This window comes from Haliotis asinina, chromosome 2, assembly GCF_037392515.1.
Source record: "Haliotis asinina isolate JCU_RB_2024 chromosome 2, JCU_Hal_asi_v2, whole genome shotgun sequence".
Classification (NCBI taxonomy): Eukaryota; Metazoa; Mollusca; class Gastropoda; order Lepetellida; family Haliotidae; genus Haliotis; species Haliotis asinina.
In genome coordinates, this window is record NC_090281.1 from 86,181,711 (window position 1) to 86,200,752 (window position 19,042).

At 40.1% G+C, this 19,042-nt stretch overlaps 1 protein-coding gene across 1 annotated transcript in view; it reads right to left on the reverse strand.

The window, feature by feature from the left end:
- LOC137274507 (TBC1 domain family member 1-like) overlaps positions 1-16,803 on the reverse strand; it is a 153,095-nt gene extending 136,292 nt beyond the window's left edge. Inside the window, exon 1 of the mRNA XM_067807728.1 lies at positions 16,799-16,803. The gene's annotated coding sequence lies outside the window, so the exon portion shown is untranslated. The remainder of the gene's footprint in view (positions 1-16,798) is intronic.
- Between the last annotated feature and the right edge of the window lie 2,239 nt (positions 16,804-19,042).

The window sequence follows — 19,042 nt, forward strand, 5'->3', positions numbered from 1 at the left end:
GAAGATGTCGCATGTCACGCTGACCCCCCGGGTTCGATTCCCCATGTGGTTATGTGAAGCCCGTTTCTGGTATCCCCCCGCCGTGATATTGCTAGAATATTGCTAAAAGAGGTGTAAAACTAAACTCACCCAGCCACCAACAGCGTAAGACCACTTTCATTTGCTTACCTGTTTATATAGAGAATAGAAACCTGAACAACCGTATATCCAAAAGCCAGTTCTGGTTCCAAATTGCGCGACCGCCATATATGACTTTATTAGATCGGACCAAGCGCACAAACATGTATATGCTTGGATTTGACAGCTGTTGACAGTAGTAGTAGTTAGCTTATTGATGATGGTTAGGTAGGAAATTTATTCGGAGGTTATCTGTGCAAGGATTGTCGGTTCCCTATTGTCAGCTGATAACCATGAGACGAAATGGTATGACAAATGTTTTTTTATGACCAGAAGTACCAAGGACTCGCGAAGTGCCGTGACCTACTTGCGGACCCTTTTTTGGACATACCCGCTCGCAGAAGTTACGCAAGAATCAAATTTATAAACAGCTGTTGGTATACATCCTAGGTGCTTATTTTCACTGAGATATGAAACAAATGAACAGATTTAAAGATATAAAACTGGACGGTTGAATCTGATGTATGTACTGTGCTAGTAGCACCTGACAAGTACACGTTTCCGCTTGCATCCCGTTCTGGGTCAGTACTGCCGAGCAACCTGTGGCATGGTTATACATGTATACATATTGAAGCCGAAAGAAACTTCGCTGGAGATTGCATAGAGGTCCAATGGCTTTGATGTCTCGTTATCCTAGCCATAGATGCTGGGTTCAGAAAATAAGTGAACGGTTGCCATTCTAGCCTGAAACATATGTCTCAATGCATGCATGATGCATGATGTTTTTGTTTGTGTGAACTTTTACTTTCCACAAATAAAACCACTAATCTCAAAAAGACATTTGGGACAAAACAGGCTACACGGCCACGATTAATATTTTCCTCAAACTTGACTTCCAGTGTATATTTAAAAAAAGGATTCTAATACTATATTGATGCTTAAATGTCATTTCCAACATGACGACGTTTCTTTAGACCTTCAGCATATGGATGACTTTTTGAAAATAAACACCTCTCTGTGTCGCCTATCATGTGAAATATATTCATATGTAGGTGATTTCAACTGAACACCTTTTTCAAAGTGATTTCAAATGAAGCAATTAACTTTTTAGTGTCACCTGCGAAATGAAATATATCTGTGTACATATGTGATTTCAAATCAGCACCTTTTTAGTCACCAATATATTTATGACCTTCTCCCGACAAGAGCAAGTATATCATGTATATGTTATTAACTTCGCGCACTGTATAGTGATATGTCGTATGTTAACATGTTTTATTTCAGAACCAAATATAAAGTCTTGAAAAGGTAGGGGAACATGACCTGTCAATGTGGATAGGAAGTATAAGCCTTAACAAACTTTTCAAAGAAAGATATCTGATGTATGAACCACCGTGTCTCTTTCACCACCCCTAAACATTGCACATGGGATGCACGTGCACAGCGCTGTAGCCCCATGTAATACACATACATATGACGTCATTCTTGATTTTGACGGTTTTCAAGAAGGTCGATAAATCACTGTAGATCATTAACTTTGACAATCATCTTGCATCAGTCTCACATTTTTGTGTATGCTTCAAGCCTTTTTTTGGTTGGAAAATGAAAATCGTACACATACAAATTTCAAGTCATACACCAGACCCGTGAAGTTCCCGGGGTAGAATAGGCCTTCAGCAACCCATGCTTGCCATAAAAAGCGACTCAGCTTGTCGTAAGAGGCGACTAACGGGATCGGGTGGTCAGGCTCGCTGACTTGGTTGACACATGTCATCGGTTCCCAGTTGCGCAGATCGATGCTCATGTTGTTGGTCACTGGATTGTCTGGTCCAGACTCGATTATTCACAGGCCTCCGCCATATAGCTGGAATATTGCTGTGCGGCGTAAAACTAAACTCACTCACTCATACACCAACCATCATTCAAGAGCGAATTCTGTTGATAACTATGGTCATCCGTGCAAGTGGTGATGCTCTCTCTGAACATTCATTGTTACCATATCAAAAATAATTGACTCCGATATATCTCCCATTTTTTCAATCGTAAATTTAAAAAGTTCCCCTACTTTTTGAAGAATATATTTCTCATGCTTGTTTACATTGAACGTCATGCTGACGAGAAGGTCAAGGTGAGAACGGGTCTTCAGCGCCCATGCTTGTCGTGAAACGCTACTAACCGCTACCTCCTGACTTGGTTGTTACATGCCATCGTATCACATACATGCAAGTGTATGCTCATAATGTCTATCACTGGATTGTGTGGTCCAGAAGCGAGTGTTGCTCCTTTAAAAAACAGAAAAATTATTTTCAAAGGCTTTCCACACAACACGTATCCGTTTTTTCCCGTTTTCACTTACAGAAACGATTGTCGGAGATCTACATACGATCTAAAGTTTCAATATGGATTATTTATTCATAACGGAAAAATACCGTTTAATTAGTACCAGTGATTTCGTAAATGTCAAGTCTGTTCAGTGAACAAAGGTTTCAAACAGTTAAATGCCCGCCTATTGTTGCATTACAGTAAATAGAGTTCACCTTTGGACCATTTTTCCGACCATACAGACAGAAAGACAGATTATTTATGATAGTCTCACATCCATCTCAACCATATTTTTGCAATAAGATCACATTTTTGGATCAGGTCAATTTCCATGAAATTATGAGAAACTAGTGTGAAAGGCAACAAACAACCTATATACAAACACAGTTCTGACTTCACTAATTAAACATAAATCAATAAATCTACAATCAATAACAAAGCCATGTTTATTCAAAGAAAATTCTAATATTACATTAAGAAAAGTATTGTCTATACGATCTACATATAGAGTTATGATAAGAAGTTTCCCGTTTCGTAAATGCATTTAACAGGTGCGTTTATGGAAATTGCACTTACCTTTGTAAGACTCCATGTATTTAAGTCGTTTCAGCAATATAATGGCGGCATTTTAGATGTTGGTGACTTAAACATTACACGTATAAGATTACGGATGACAACTTCCTTAAAGTTGTAGGTTTCAATATGAAGACGGATACTACAGAGCAGGACGTTTTGACCTTTTTAGAGAAAACATTTTATCATCACTGATTTAAAGTTACTAAACATATTTTCATCACTACGATGCCTTTAATGTCCAGTTTACCGTGTTTTGGAAGATGATCGATCACACCTGGCGTTTACCTTAGTTTCATACACTCATAAGACCCACTATTAAATCATACCACTGTCTCTGCTGAAAGCCACATTTACGTTTGCATTCTGAATAAAATCTTTTAAAGGATGCAAACCAAGGAGAAACAGGTATTTCCAGAAGAAATAATGAATTTGATAAGTTTTTTTTTAAAAAAAAAGAAAAAAGAAAACATGTCTCCATTATTCCCTGTTTATCTACAGATGACTTCGGTTAACTTGTGCTGTTTTATATTTATTTACTGGAGAACTCACTTGTATCAATAATATATACCTGATCATATATTTCTATATGCACTGTATGTACAATGTATACTTCATTTGGGACCAATAAAATTTTGAATAAAATCAAACTAGAACACGAAAACGTTCCATTGTAAATATGTGTCTTCGGAGCATCTGTTGGTGGTACTGTGGCTGAGAAAAATCATAATGTACATTTCAAGTTTATAAAATTCCTAAACAATAGGTTGAGAGTAGCCACTGAATTGCCACATGTTTCCAAAGGCTGTGATGTTTAGATGTTCTGCGGAAGTAACACCCCAGGTAATGGCTGCGCCGTATTTGACATGCTACATGGAACACACACAGTGTCCAGTACTCCTAGCCCCACACCCCAAACACGGCTTATTGGCCGGCTAAATATGTGGGGGAGGAGATTGACATATAACCTGGGGGGTCAACTGGAGGAGGGGTAAACAAAGGGTACGGGGGGTAAAACTCAGGGGAGGGACCGTTTCCTGACTCGCGCCGTTAATGAGAGCCACATGCCTTTAACGGGGGTCAACATTTGTAGTATGGGTCACCAGGTATATCTTACTACAGGTAAACTACGCTCTCTCTGTCACTAAATGGCGCTGAGCCCGTGCGCGATTACTTACCTTACTTGGCTGAAGTAAACGGATGGTTTCAGGGTTTGTAAATAACCCTTGTGTACATAGACAGAACCTAAATGTTTCGGCAGCTGCGCGTTGCGTGTCACTGCAACAGTGCAAGTGACATATGCAAATGCACAAGTTAAAAATCACATCTGTGTTTGTCAGCTGAAGTCTGTTTTGTTACTGTTTCTAATAAAATGTTGCCCTGTTTGACTTTACTAATCTTTATCTTCATTTGCAAGTTTGTACTGTTAAAACCTTCATCATGCTGCTAGCGTGGTGGAAATCGGCGCATTATTGGTATGCATTATTGTTATCAAGATGGTTTTTAAATAAGAAGCAAGATTCAGTGAAAGCCTTCGAATTGATTTATCCTGTCACTTTGTTTGTCCATGAAACTAAACGTTTCCAATGTTTATGAAAAATAAACAAATGGGTTTCTTATTAGTATGAACATTAAGCATAGACTGACATCAGAGACGGATTCGTAAAAAATTAAATTAAATGAACCAGGAACCAGGAACCAGGAGTACTGCTGGCCATCACGATGTATGTTTGTCAATTCAACAAGCATGTGAAGAATTTACATGTTCTATTCGAATACGAACTTTTCAGTATACAATTTTGTATATGACTATCCATGCAACAAAGAACGTATTATTTCATTTAAAATGGTCACGAACAGTGTATCCGCAAGCGGAGATGGATCGAAGAATATACTAGACAAACACTTACTCTCTGAACATATAGAATTTTGACAGTAACAAAATATCACATTTAAATTGAAAATGAGTTCCACTGATATGTGAACCCGAACCTTTAGGGCATTAGCAATGCAATGCAATGAGGACATTGTGGTACGTAATGCGGTTTAGGGACTGTGAAACAGATTAAGAATACATTTTCGGTTGCGCAGAAATATGAACGTTTCTGATCAAAAGCAGACGTTCCTTTGATCAATTCTGTCCACTTATCCCTGACATTGGACACAGTCAAACTTCCACTGTCCACGCTGCGATCGCCCACGCACATGTTCTCTGTACAACAGTCTCTTTGTCCGCGGTTGTGTATTTCTGGCCTAACATATTCGGAATGTTATATTTAGTGTACCATGGGTAACGGGCACCTGGTAATATCCGGATCGCGGTGACCGGGCACCTGTTGAAAACGGGATCTCACACGACCAAACACAATGTTTACCTTCAGCTGTCACGGTGACACGCGTGTTTAGTAATCGGTAGCCAATCGTGTGGATGGCATGATTCACGTGATGCGGGTGTAAGTAAACTTTGTCAACATTGTGGGCAGGTGTGCTTGGACGGAACCTCTAAATCTCGAATACTCGTGACGACGTAGCTCCAACTACATGTATGGACAAATCAGTAAACGTTTTGGAAACTACGCGAAAAGGCTGATACTTTCGTGGTCAGTCGGGTCCAGTTTAAGATCATGGACATATAGGTTTAATATTATAGTCATACAAGGACTAGATGTTCAGTACAGGTATTCCACATTATGTCTCACGTAACAATTAATTAAGTATAAAAAATGTCCAGCATTAAATTATTTCAAACAGGTAAGACAATACTTACACAATTGTCAGAAAGTATTCAAGTGTTATTTGCAATATTCCAACAATTATGATGACATCAAGTTAAAAATTGTTCTTGAGTTGAATTTGATCCAGGGCGCCAGTGGCCATTTTGAGCTAGCCGTTAATTAAAGAATAACTGGCACAGCGATATTTATACACTAATTTTGAAATTATTAGCAATAACATTTTCAATGCCATTTAGAAAGTGACCAAATGTAACACGTTTTATTTGGGACGCACACCTTATGAGTCAGGCACCCAACCGCCAGCACACAATATCAGCCACCTGAAGTACTCATATTTTGTGTACCTCTCTGGAAGCCGTGGTGGCTGAGTGGGTTAAATAGTCGACTGAGTTTGTGTGCTGGCGGTTGCGTGCCTGACTCTGAGGGAGTGGGTTCGAATCCCAGATCGGACTCAAACCAACTTATACTACTAGATTCTGCACTTTACTGATAAGTGCTATCCCAATTATAGCACGTGTTACGATAACTTAGTTCTTGTTTACTCCCGTAAAGTATGTTTTTCTCATTATCGATTAAGATTAAAACCATTAATATTCACTAAAAACTTCAGTCACCACCCAGATATCACAGAAACATGTTCAATGTGAGGGTAAGAAGATTTATCCATACAAAGAATATATACAGTAACTTATTTCTTGCCTTGATACCAATTAGAAACAGTTCAGAAATATCACGGTGAAGCAACCAGCCCTCATTGTGTTAGCATGGCAAATTAATTACCGAACGTGGGTATTTCAAAGGCCGTTTAAATATAAATTGAATAAAACCTTCTACAACCAACATTTAAATATTCAAACAACGATGCAACGAGGTGCTGTGGCAGTGGTGCTACGCTAAGCACACGTCGTTGTCACACACAACAAATTCATAGTCACAATACGAATATGTTCAGTAGAAGTGAAATAACTAAGAACTCTTGTCACAAACTGATTTTTTTCAACGAAACTCTCAGTTTTATAATAGATGTTAACCTGTATGGTTTCTGGTCTGTATTTGAGTTGACGATCGTGTTTGCGGAGCGTGACTGAGGCGTCCTCTCGCGCTTGTTTCGTCCAACAGGTGTTCACGTAGAAACAAGCTGTGTCTGATTGGCTACAACAGGTGAAACAAACACCTTATTGACAGAGATATCGTACAGATTCATCACATATTGTATACAGGTTTTGAATATAGCCATGATGCTTTAACGACTATTCAGAGATTGAAAATCAAGATCCATAGAGATATAATATCTGTTTCTCACTCCAGATACGGATGAAATAGATCCAGGTCGGTGAAGATATATTCTATGCTACACGAAATAAAAGTGAGAGATCCTTGCACAATTTCGCCTGTGTTTCTACTACGTGTATGTTTGGCGGTTGATATTTTTGTATGTTTAACTATAGGATTATGACGGTGGTCTGTAAATACCCGTGTCTGAACCAGACAATCCAGTGATTGACATCAGGAGATACAATAACATAGCATGTGTTTGTTTATGAATCACTATCGAACAGTGGGCATAAGTGCTATAACAGACCAATGAAAATTTGTATGCGAACTTTATGCAATGGTGTAGAGAAAATGGGATAGTTCAGATTGGTGTGGCAAAATGTGCGTTTCGTCACAGATAGGTACTTAAACATTGTATATCGGCAGAGAACTATGTGCCACACTATAAGGTAGATACACAGACAATGCACCATTCTGCATCATTAATTATCACTTACATTTACAACGATGTTTTGGGACGGTAGGGTAGCCCAGTGGTTAAAGTGTTTGCTCGTCACACCAAAGATCCGGGCTCGATACCCCACATGGGTACAACGTGTGAAGCCCAGCAATGGCGTCCCCCGCCGTGATATTGCTGGAACATTGCTAAAGGCAGCGTACAACTATACTCACTCACTCTGGCACGACTATAGGGAGATAAGGTAAGCGGTATATGAGTGGTATACCGGGTGGGTTTAGGTTTGTGTGGACAGGAGAACATGCGTGTGTGTTTGGGGAATCAGTGGGGTCTGGAAGGGTTATGTGTGGGTGTACAAAAAAGGGCTTCATGCATCGCCTACACATTTAGAGGTCTTGGATGCTACGTGTGACGAGCAAATGCCTTAACTACTAGGTTTCGCCCATGTGCGTTTTACTCTATAAACAAACACTAGGCGCTACCAATGTCATCACGGTACACCTCTCCACAGTGACACGTGTGCCCCTTGACGTGTAACGCACGTACACTAACAGGAAACATGATCCGATATTCTGAACATATTGCCCCTCGCAAGGCGTTAGACAAGATGGAATGTAGAGTAGGCGTATTGTAAAGATTAAAATGGTGTCTGTTGTCAGCATCATGTCATATGATGTAACTCAGGTCACACCAGCAGTGGGCAATGGTGCCATCAAGGGGTTGTCATAATGGGTATTCAAACCACTGGGTTCGAACCCTTCAACAAATACCTGTATATACTTAATATTGTCCTAGAAATGGATCATTTAGCGGCCAGTGAATAAGCATTACACCTCTTTTATATTCCAGCAATATCGAGGCGTCGAACGCTGAAAATGGGTGTCACAGATTGGGGAATCGAGCCCGTGTCTTCAGCATGACAAGCGAACGTTTGAACCACAAGGCTACTCCATTACCATTGAATCGGTTAGTAAATTGTATATACAAAGAGTAAACATATAACACATTAAAAATACTTCGAGTTTTTCAGTATATTTACCTATCATATTTTTGGTAAAGAAGTAACCATTTTATCATGAAAATATAACATAGTACATTGTTTAATATGTAAGACACATGATCATAACGGGTCAGGGTATTGAGACAAGTACCCGTGTCTAACTCATTACCCACCAGCCCCGGGTATCCGTGCCACGGGCCCTAAGGTTTATCGTGAAAAATGAAAACAATACATTTAATGTGTATGCAGAAGGAGACATCCACGTGATGCACGTGCAATGGGTCGGAAACATAAGTAGAGACGTCGGCTATTAAAGGTCAAACCAAATTTATCATTCATTACGAAATCTACGACGCTTAGGAAGATACAAAATGTCAACACTGAATGCTGCTGACAGAAATAGTTCCAATGGACATTTGGTAGCAGGGGAGTCCCAGTCTGCCGTTGCAAGACGCCATTATCCGGATTATTGCATCATTGATATTGCACCCGCATCAGTTCGACCCAAAATCGTCCCAGGCGTGGAAGACCAAGAGTGACCCCTTCTGCTCACGGCCAATTCATCCGGGTGTTCCACCTACGTCACCGATTGACACTGCGGGACACGTGCCTGGTCTTGGAAGAATTTCCGAACAAAATATCAGAAATCGTCTGAGAAGAGTGGGAATATCGACCAAAAGGTGAACTTGTCGTGAGACGACTACACCTACAACGTGTCCAAAGGTATAACAAGGAAAAGGCATGGGACCTGTGGAACTTGCAGCGCGTTTGGTTCGGCGATGAATCGCGTTTCCTCCTTCAACAACGGGGTGAGAGACAACGGGATGAGAGACAACGTGAGAGACAACGTGTTGAGAGACAACGTGAGAGACAACAATACATATTTTCATGCGTGTGTGGAATTTCTTTCATCTGCGTTTAAGCTCATTCGACGTATGTACACGTAAATACGTTTAATACATTTTGTTATTTTTGGCCTGTGTGTTTCCTTTTCTTAAAGAGTTTACAATGGATGCTATATGTTCTTTTCAATAAAACAAACCATTAGACGGGCGAGAGACAGTAACACGAAGATATATGGAAAGTGACACAGTAGATTAATTATCCAATGTTATATGCAAGTTCTTTCCATTTTGATATATATTCCTTGAAGAAGATATCTGTTCTTTCAATTGCAACTATTGTCTTGAAACCAAAACAATGTGGGAAATTCAGAAAGATCAAGCTTATCTTGAAAGTGCCAGTTTCTTCATTTCATTTTTAATATATAACATAACTATCAAACTAACATCGGGGAAAACTTGCACTCATCTAGTACTGTGTTAGCTGGTGGTTGCATAACCCGCCCCTTCCAACAATATCGGCAGTATCCGTACTTTCAAGATGCATTTTTTGTAAGATGCAAGGTTAACCTCGTTTATCCAGATACTTCTCTATTGGATCGTCAACCGCGCTCTTACAACAAGTCTGTTAATGCTGCTTGTTTGGTGAGTATTAAGGTCGTTTTCTACCCTAGGCGAATTCGGCAGATCTGAAGGGACGACAGTAATTTCTTCATTTGTCTCGTTCATCCAGTAACCCATCAATCGGGACGGTTCAGATGAAAATTGATGTCTGTGTAAACGAGTTCTGACTTGACATGAATTTGGTGGAGAAACCGCTGATATATTTTAACATAAACACTTACGTTTTTGTGCAGACAAATCTTTAACCTAATCCTACTTGAAATTCACATCTGTGTGACGCCCATTATTTCCTGAAATACCTGCCCGGTAGGCAGTGTCACGTGACTGATGTAGCCGGAAGTCTCAAACTTCCCTTGGCCTGTTTTGATCGAGTAAATATTACGATATCGCAAAGTGGGCGTGGCACTTACCAAACACATTTACACTTTTTAATCGCGACAGTTCATTTAAGGCGCGGTGGGGGTAGTGCACAAAGGTAAATATACAACTGCTGTGTAGTGCTTTTAAACTTCGATGGTAATCTATAGAATTGCGTAGCATATCTCTATCCAGTCAAATGAGGACGCAAACAACACAAGATGGCGGCACATTCAGATATAACCAAACACGTACAATTTAAGTACTAGTGAAACAACTCGGCAAAAGACGGTAATCTGCGATGTGTTTTCTGATTGATAGGTAGTTTTTGTCCATTCAAAGTTAAATCCTTTTTCCACGTGAGATATTGCTTGTGTGAAATTATAAGATGTTGATCCTGGAGATTTCGTTTTGACAGTAGATTTTGTGCAATACCCCAATACCCTGACAAGGCTATGGCGTCAGGAACCTGATGACGACGTCCAAATTTAATTACATCGCTGCATAGCAAGTCCGTTGGCAGTACAGTGTCCAGTGACGTACCTTTTACATTCAGAAGTAAAGAAGAATGATTTTTTATGATAAATAGAAACTCACCCCGGTGTGTTTTGATATATCAACACCCGTTCATAAAAGTAACACCCTTAGCAGGCCTGGATATCAAAAGACACTCGGATGTGATTCTTATATTCTTATATATCTTATAGCGAAGAGGATTACTTTTGTAGCATGACAACGCAAGGCCTCACACCACCAGGATTGTTCGAGAGTACCTCAACAATGTTAACGTCAACGTATTGCCTTGGCCAGCGTGTTCTCCAGCCGTGAACCCCATTGAACATCTGTGGGATCACCTTGATAGTCAGTTGAGACAGCATGTTCCACCTCCAGTGAACCGACAGGAACTCGAACAGACTCGAACCTATGGAACAGGATTCCTGTTGACGTTATATGAGGAGGCGTGTGTTGGCGTGTATTGACTCGCTATTGATGAAGTGTTTCCTGACTTCTGTGCCATAAAATGACTCTTTATGACCTGTTTCAAAGATCTGTGATTTGTGTAATTTTTACTTTGGACCCCTTGACTCTTTCTTCGTGTATTGCGGGAGATTGCAAAATGACATGACAATGGATTTTCATTCGAATTATCAGAAAATGATTTCTGTCAATACATCAGTTATCAGAAATCTCATATACGCTACTGTTTTTACTGTTGAGCCAATTAAAGTTGGTGATAACTTTCTTTTGCCCGGTAGTTTAGAAAGCATAGTCTCATCATACGGCTCCATTTTTGACTCCCATTGAAAAGCGAAACTGTATTTTATAAAAGTTTTTTCGGACGATTACAATGAATGAGTAAATATGTGTTTTCATGTATGCGCGCCGGGGTGTTACAATTTGGGTTTAAATGTAAATTAACAAAATGAGTACACTATTATCTCATCGAAGCTTAAGGTGTTTACAATGAGTAAACACATTTAACTCCCACGCATATTGCGTCACACGGGCAATAAACAAGAACACGATATTCAGAGGAAAAACACATTTTCTTCCTCCTTTTATCGAACGGTAGTACACAGAGGCCACTCATACTGCGTCACTTTTGACGGTTTTATGAATGAATTTGTCAACACCCTTCCATTCATACATAAGTCGTAGTAACGGCTGACCCCATGTCATGTGTTGACGTCACGCAGTGTGTTTTGGGTATCAAAGCTCGTGGCTAGTGTTCGGCATATCACGTGATACCCCGATAAGCTTTGGTGTTTACTTATATATCGTTGTGAATGACATTCCAAAGATTCCTAGGAACCAAGTACCCGTTCGTGTTTGTCGCTAAGTAATGCCGTGGATAATTCATCTGTAAGCTGATCTGTGAATCCGGTTACTCCTCAGTATATCGTTGCCTTTCCATGCAGAAAGGTTTTGTTACATGACAACAAAACAATGCATGGGCTGGGTGATTAAAATGGCGAATCACGCGCATGCGTCGTTAAGATGAGGACCCTTCGTGTCAGAGAATCGCCTGTTGAATACTGTCCCACAATTAGCCCATGCTTCTTCAGTGTTTTAAGACTCTTATGGACCCCTAATTCTGTCTGGGCTCATGTTGAAAACAGAGGTAATAAAATATTCAGTCCGTCCGTCTGCGATTGAGGCGTTTGTGTTGGCGGTTGTTAGGCAAATATGACCATCGGCAGACAGTTTTTTTTCTTGTTGTTTACAGTGTTTAAGATTTTATGAAACTGTCATTATAGTGATGTAGAAGATGGAAACAGAAAGCAGTGAATAATTCACTGAAGTGATGTGCTCACCGCGTGAAGATAAAGCAGACAGTGTAAAGGCTGGGCCCACCAAGCTGTACTACTCGAAGGAGGTTAAAGAATACCCGATTCAAGCAGTACACTTAATAGACTACGTGATCATCATTCTAGTCCCATTACAGAGTTACGCCCCCTTGCGGTGGCATGATCCGCCGTTGCTGTGTTAGAATCACATGTTTAAAGGTTGATAATCTTTTGTTTGTGATACTAAATCTAAATGACTGCGATAATGACTCACTGTTAACTGACTGAAAGACCGAGCACGGCCGCGGTGAACCAAATTCACTCACACACTCACTCACCCAACGAGGGATGTTTCAGTGAAATACATATATTTTAAAGAAATATACATATCCTGACAGGTAATTCAATATCAAAATGACGGATAGACATGACAAGTTCAAACTTTGGCTTTTCATAGCTTTTAAGCCGATTGTTTAATGTTACAGTATATACCAAGCCAAGTCACTGCACTACTTACATGATATTTTGTCATTTAATCAAAGGTAGAATTTAATGACGTCTGATAACCTTTCACCATTTGACGTTAATTATATAATGTAACCAATTTAGCAATATTTTACACCATCGTCATTTACCGTGACGGGTTATCGAAAGTTGTCATCAAAATTAACAGTCATTGTATAACACATTAATAATGCGTGTACCTCTTCGGGTAATTACTACGTGTAACCTCATAATATTAGGAGATATAAATACTAGCAGGTCAGACTTTACGCAGTCGTGACGTGTACGAGCGTGACTATCTATAACGGCCACGTAATATGTAGGCCAATATATGTTAAACATGATGGACAGTGTCAGTTTCGACCTTCCGAGGTCATATGATGGAGGAGGTTTTCACTTACATTTAAATCAATCATCGTCTAATGAGCCCTTCGGCTACTTCAAACCCATGATATCGTGTTAGTAGTCCAGGATCTGTAGGGATATATGGCGTCAGTTATGTCCTTAACACATGCCGTCAAGTCCATGTATCCATATACCCCAGTGCCTGTTTGAAAGGAATCTGGTCAAAAGTGTGAAAGGCCAATATCTGTCTTTGAGAGAGTAAGTGCGGTTTTATTCCGCATTCCTGTTTATCACAATGACGCGAGAGAAAAGCACGAAGTCTTCCGAAACCCCAACACTGGCTCTCAGGTACAGAATATATATGAATACATTTTGATGGAAACAAAAATACCCTTCAAAACTAAAAAGGAACCCCAGTGCTGTTGTCAGTTCAGAAAGTAGCCTATGCAAAACCCATGTCCTTGAATACGTAGCCTATACACAATCCAAGTCCTTGAATAGGTAGCCTATACACAACCCATGTCCTTGAATAGGTAGCCTACACACAACCCATGTCCTTGAATGGGTAGCCTATACACAATCCAAGTCCTTGAATAGGCAACGTATACACAACCCATGTCCTTGAATAGGAAGCCTGTACACAACCCATGTCCTTGAGTAGGTAGCCTATACAAAACCTATGTCCTTGAATAGGTAGCCTGTACACAACCCGTCATTGAATAGGTAGCCAATACAACACGCATGTCCTTGAATAGGTAGCCTACACACAACCCATGTCCTTGAATAGATAGCGAATACACAACCCATGTCCTTGAGTAGGTAGCGTACACACAACCCATGTCATTGAATAGGTAGTGTATACACAACCCATGTCCTTGAATAGGTAGCCTACACACAACCCATGTCCTTGAATAAGTACCCTATACACAACCCATGCCCTTGAATAAGTAGCCTACACACAACCCATGTCCTTGAATACGTAGCCTACACACAACCCATGTCCTTGAATAAGTACCCTATACACAACCCATGTCCTTGAATAGGTAGCGTACACACAACCCATGTCCTTGAATAGGTAGTGTATACACAACCCATGTCCTTGAATAGGTAGCCTACACACAACCCATGTCCTTGAATAAGTACCCTATACACAACCCATGTCCTTGAATAGGTAGCCTACACACAACCCATGTCCTTGAATAGGTAGCCTATGCACAACCCATGTCATTGAGTAAGTAACCTATATACAATGCATGTCCTTGATTTCAAACCTTTATACAACCCATTTCCTTGAATAAGTAGCCTGTATACAACCCCTGGCCTTGAATAGGCAACCTACACGCAAGACATGTCCTAAATAAGTAGCCTCTGTACAGCTCCTGTCCTGACTATACATATATTAGATGTCCTCGAATTCGGAACCTTTGTGCAATCCATGTTCTTGAACAAGTATTATAGGTGAAGGAAAACCAGGTTCTATGGATATTCAACTTCTTTATTGCAATGAGTGCCACGCTTCGTTGTAGGTACTAACACCGTTAGCAAGAATCTCTATCCATAGGACTTGTTTTTCCAACGTTATAGAACCCCTGTTATTGAACAAATAGAAAAAACGCATTCAGATGTCCCAAAATGAAAATTAAATCATTCAGTTTATCCGTGTTTTCAGTGTCCGGCTTCTTCTGGTATGTCTTTTTAAACCCAGCAGACTGTTATTAAAGCTAATTATGTTGTGCTGTGGCTTAACCCTTGTTCTCTGTATATCCTACTATTACGTGAGAATTATATCAACAAGTGAATTGCTCTCAGTGATCTCTGACTGGTGACATCATGCCATTACGTACATGTGGCAGTCTTCCTACTGCCCGACTTTATTCAATACCGGAAAACGCCATTTCCTTCTATCGCGCAATATCACATGACTCTGGGTCACGATACGATTCATTCATAAATCCGTTTTACAACACGTGCCCCACTTTCTTACCTCAACGGGTACATGCAACCTTGGGGTGTTTTCGTTTGTTTCAAGCATCGCTCATCTTCAACATATTTAATTCACATACCAAATTCCTAGGATCGCCCCCGCATCCTTCTTTAACACTTAAACGAGGTCACACGACCTTGAACCTCGCATATTTCTATGTATTTTGCTGACTGGGGTCGTATGTCTTGAGACATAAAACCCGACACCTTTGTCAGACATATTTGAAAACCGCTCATTCAAGTCGCCATGGTGCTTGTTTAACTGATGTTTGAATTCCACGTACCCTTTCGGATTACTTGTTTTAAGGAACATAACTTTGGTAGATATTGTTGTTGTACACCGGGTCAGTGTACAGTTTCTACCAAGATAAACATGTGTTTACATTTGGGATAGCAAGGGTTTAATACCAGATGGTCACCGACAGTCAAGTAACCGATGTCTCATATAACATACGAGGAAATGGAATTTATGTCACCACGATGAAGTAGAGAACGAATGCAATGCTGTCTGACATCGTTCCTGTTTGAATTACAGCAGGACACCCGATCAGTCATGGTCAACCGTTAAACTCAGCAATCAGTTTGAAAGTAGGAAAGTCGGAAACTTTTAAGACTCTCTCTCTCTCTCTGTCTTTCTCCCTCTCTCTCTCTCTCTCTCTCTCTCTCTCTCTCCCTGAGTGTTTTAATTCGGATTTTAAATACATGTATACACCAGGCATTATTCGATATCCATATTCAAGTCTGTAAAAATCAGTTGATCACACCACCCGGTGATCAGTATCATGAGAGTCCATCCACGTAACTGAGATACGATGACATGCAAAGAACCAAACAATGGAGCCCGCCCAAACCGTCCATTCAATCTTCTCCTCAAAGCACAAACTGCAAGGGTCCTATATGTTCACCTTGTGTCCCGTCACTTTCATTTGTCTAAACCTCACTCACTCGCTTCCATGCACTCAAACATGGTACATGAGTTTAGGTCAACCTCGACTCTTCCAAAACGTGTCGTCTGTACATGTTTCTGTAGATCAGTGAGGTTATAACAAAACGGTTTCTCTGACAAATTCATTTTGAGAGGCGAGGTCCGAGTCAAGTATTATCACATCAAAGTCAACCTGACTCCACATTTCGCCCCCAAACCGGCCTTGCGGTAGGTGTGATTGTGTCCCGTCCACTTAGTTTACCTGTTGTTGATTACAGATTGTCAGAATATAGAGATTAATGAAGTTACCTCTCTTACATGAAAGGCGAACTTTGAGAACTTTTCGGGTCATTTGGGTATAGTTAAACGCTTCGTGTCGCGTTGATAACAGGTAGATCGTCACATGAACTCATGGCGAGTTACAGCTTGTTATAGGTGCTGAAAGTTCGACCTTGAGTCGCAGTCCAAATAGTAATCTTTTACAACAAAGAGGGGCACCGGGTACATCTGCGTGGGAGGATAAACGCTCTTGGGGGTACATCAGAATCTCCTCTGACCTCCCCCATTCCCCAACAATTTCAACTCGCGCTGTAAACAACATGCACGTTTCACGTGAACACGTTTCAATTTTATTGCACAATTACCTGTCAATCAAATCTAGAGCTGGCCAATCAGAGAGCGCGATTCCAAACAGCGCGACAGTATGGCCGGCGGATGTTGACTGTACGGTGTAAGACGGTGTTGAATTACTATTAATGACGACGGGGCCGATAAGTGACATATGCGTTGGGGAAATTCTACGGTTGTGAAAGTAGTTTACCTTTCAAGCTACCTCACTTTACAGCGACACCTAGGAGACGATTTCCTGTTTTCCGCCCGACCTTCAAAAGTTCAAATTTGAAATCCTACCTAGCGACAAACAGAACCTGTTACATCTTGTATCCCAGATAGTAGCTGGGATTTGAACGAACTTTCTTACAGTAAAAGTCGTATTTTGTACAGGCCAAGGTACGATAAGGATCGGTAGCTCTATAAACTATGGACTAGTATCATTGGTTCCCAGGAGGATATAATCTCCATATACCACACATTTCCTCGTGGCCAAATATTCCCCTCTTCTTTTCAAAGCGGACCTTAACCATCTGATCAAAAATCCGTTTTTAACAAGCTGCAAAATGCATGTATTTGCCACAGTTGTGTCGTATGTTCCAACTTCTTTTTACATCGTAGCAAACTATGTAGTGCAATAATATGTTAAGAATAATCTTCTCACCTCTATAAATAATTGAATTAAACTAGACATTAAACGAAGTTGTAGAAGGTGCTGAGTGTTTAGTTCATTTCAGTGTCTGCATCAAAATACTTCAAGATATTAGCATTTATATGTATATTGAAACATTGTGGTTAGACTGTATATGTGTTAATTTTACCTTTAGGGGAAATACCTTTTCGGATTCGTAAATATTTGAAAGGTAACCGAGATATATACTCCACTTTACCATGAACACATATTAACCATATCACACAAAACAACTTTATCTGAAGTGAATAACAAGTTCAAACACGTATCACCGACTGTCAACAAAGTATGACAAAGACATCTCATATCGTGATTTGACATGATACATGAGAGGTCGCTGATCATCGAGTGCTTTCTCCGAAAACGAAATCTTTGCCGCTCAACGCGAGAAATCTATATTTAGTAACTGACGTGTATGACACCGATCTGAATGTGGTCTCGGTTGAAGCCGCGTGTTTTGCAAGAGTAGGTTGACCCAGCAATCCAGAGGTTTGTTTCGTGGTCAAAGCCTTATGCAAGACTGAACATAACACATGCAATTTATGCACTGATTTTACAAAAATGCAACTTTCTTTCGTTGTTGCATTTTATGCTTGAACTTAGTGCTCGCTTTTTGTGCACGGCGAATCTCCTTAAAAGTTTAGCTTCACTGGAATGTAGAATCGTCACCCCCAGAGCATTTGGGCCACTCTGCAAAATACAAATGCCTTTCGTGTTTGAATAAACAGAATATGTCTGACAAATATTCGCACATCCGAATCCTGTTAGGAGCAAGTACGTGGTGAAAATGAACCTTGCGCGTGTTCCAGGGGCGAGTTTGAATAATGAATACATACATAACTGACTTATTTCGAACACTTTAATTACATTTGTACACGATTGTGGACTTGGTTGAAGGCTTTGAAGACCTTTTGTCTCGCCCGACATAACCGCTTTCTGTAAAGTCATATTACACATCATCCACGTACAATAAATACATTTACCAACTCTTTTATATTGGAAATATGTTTTTGTTTTATTGGAGACTTTGTGATCTTTTGTTTGTTTAAGCGTCTGCGTGTGAGTTACTTCAGCTGTACGCTGGTCGTGTCATCTCTGGATATCCGACACTGTCAAACTGATTGAAATAGAACATACTAGAATTATGAAATAGAATTTCATAATATATTGTTTATAATTTCATATATGTTAATTATTACTTTGAAGATCCATTTTATTCACACATCCAGTAAACAATAAATTATGATTATAACAAACACGCCCATAACTGACGGATATGACCTGTTTTTTTTCAGCCCTGCCATTTGCTCTATATTTTAATCGAAATGCGTTAAACGAACAACTGCTGTAACAGACTAAAATTAGTTGTCCGTTTGAGTTTGCTATGACAGTAAT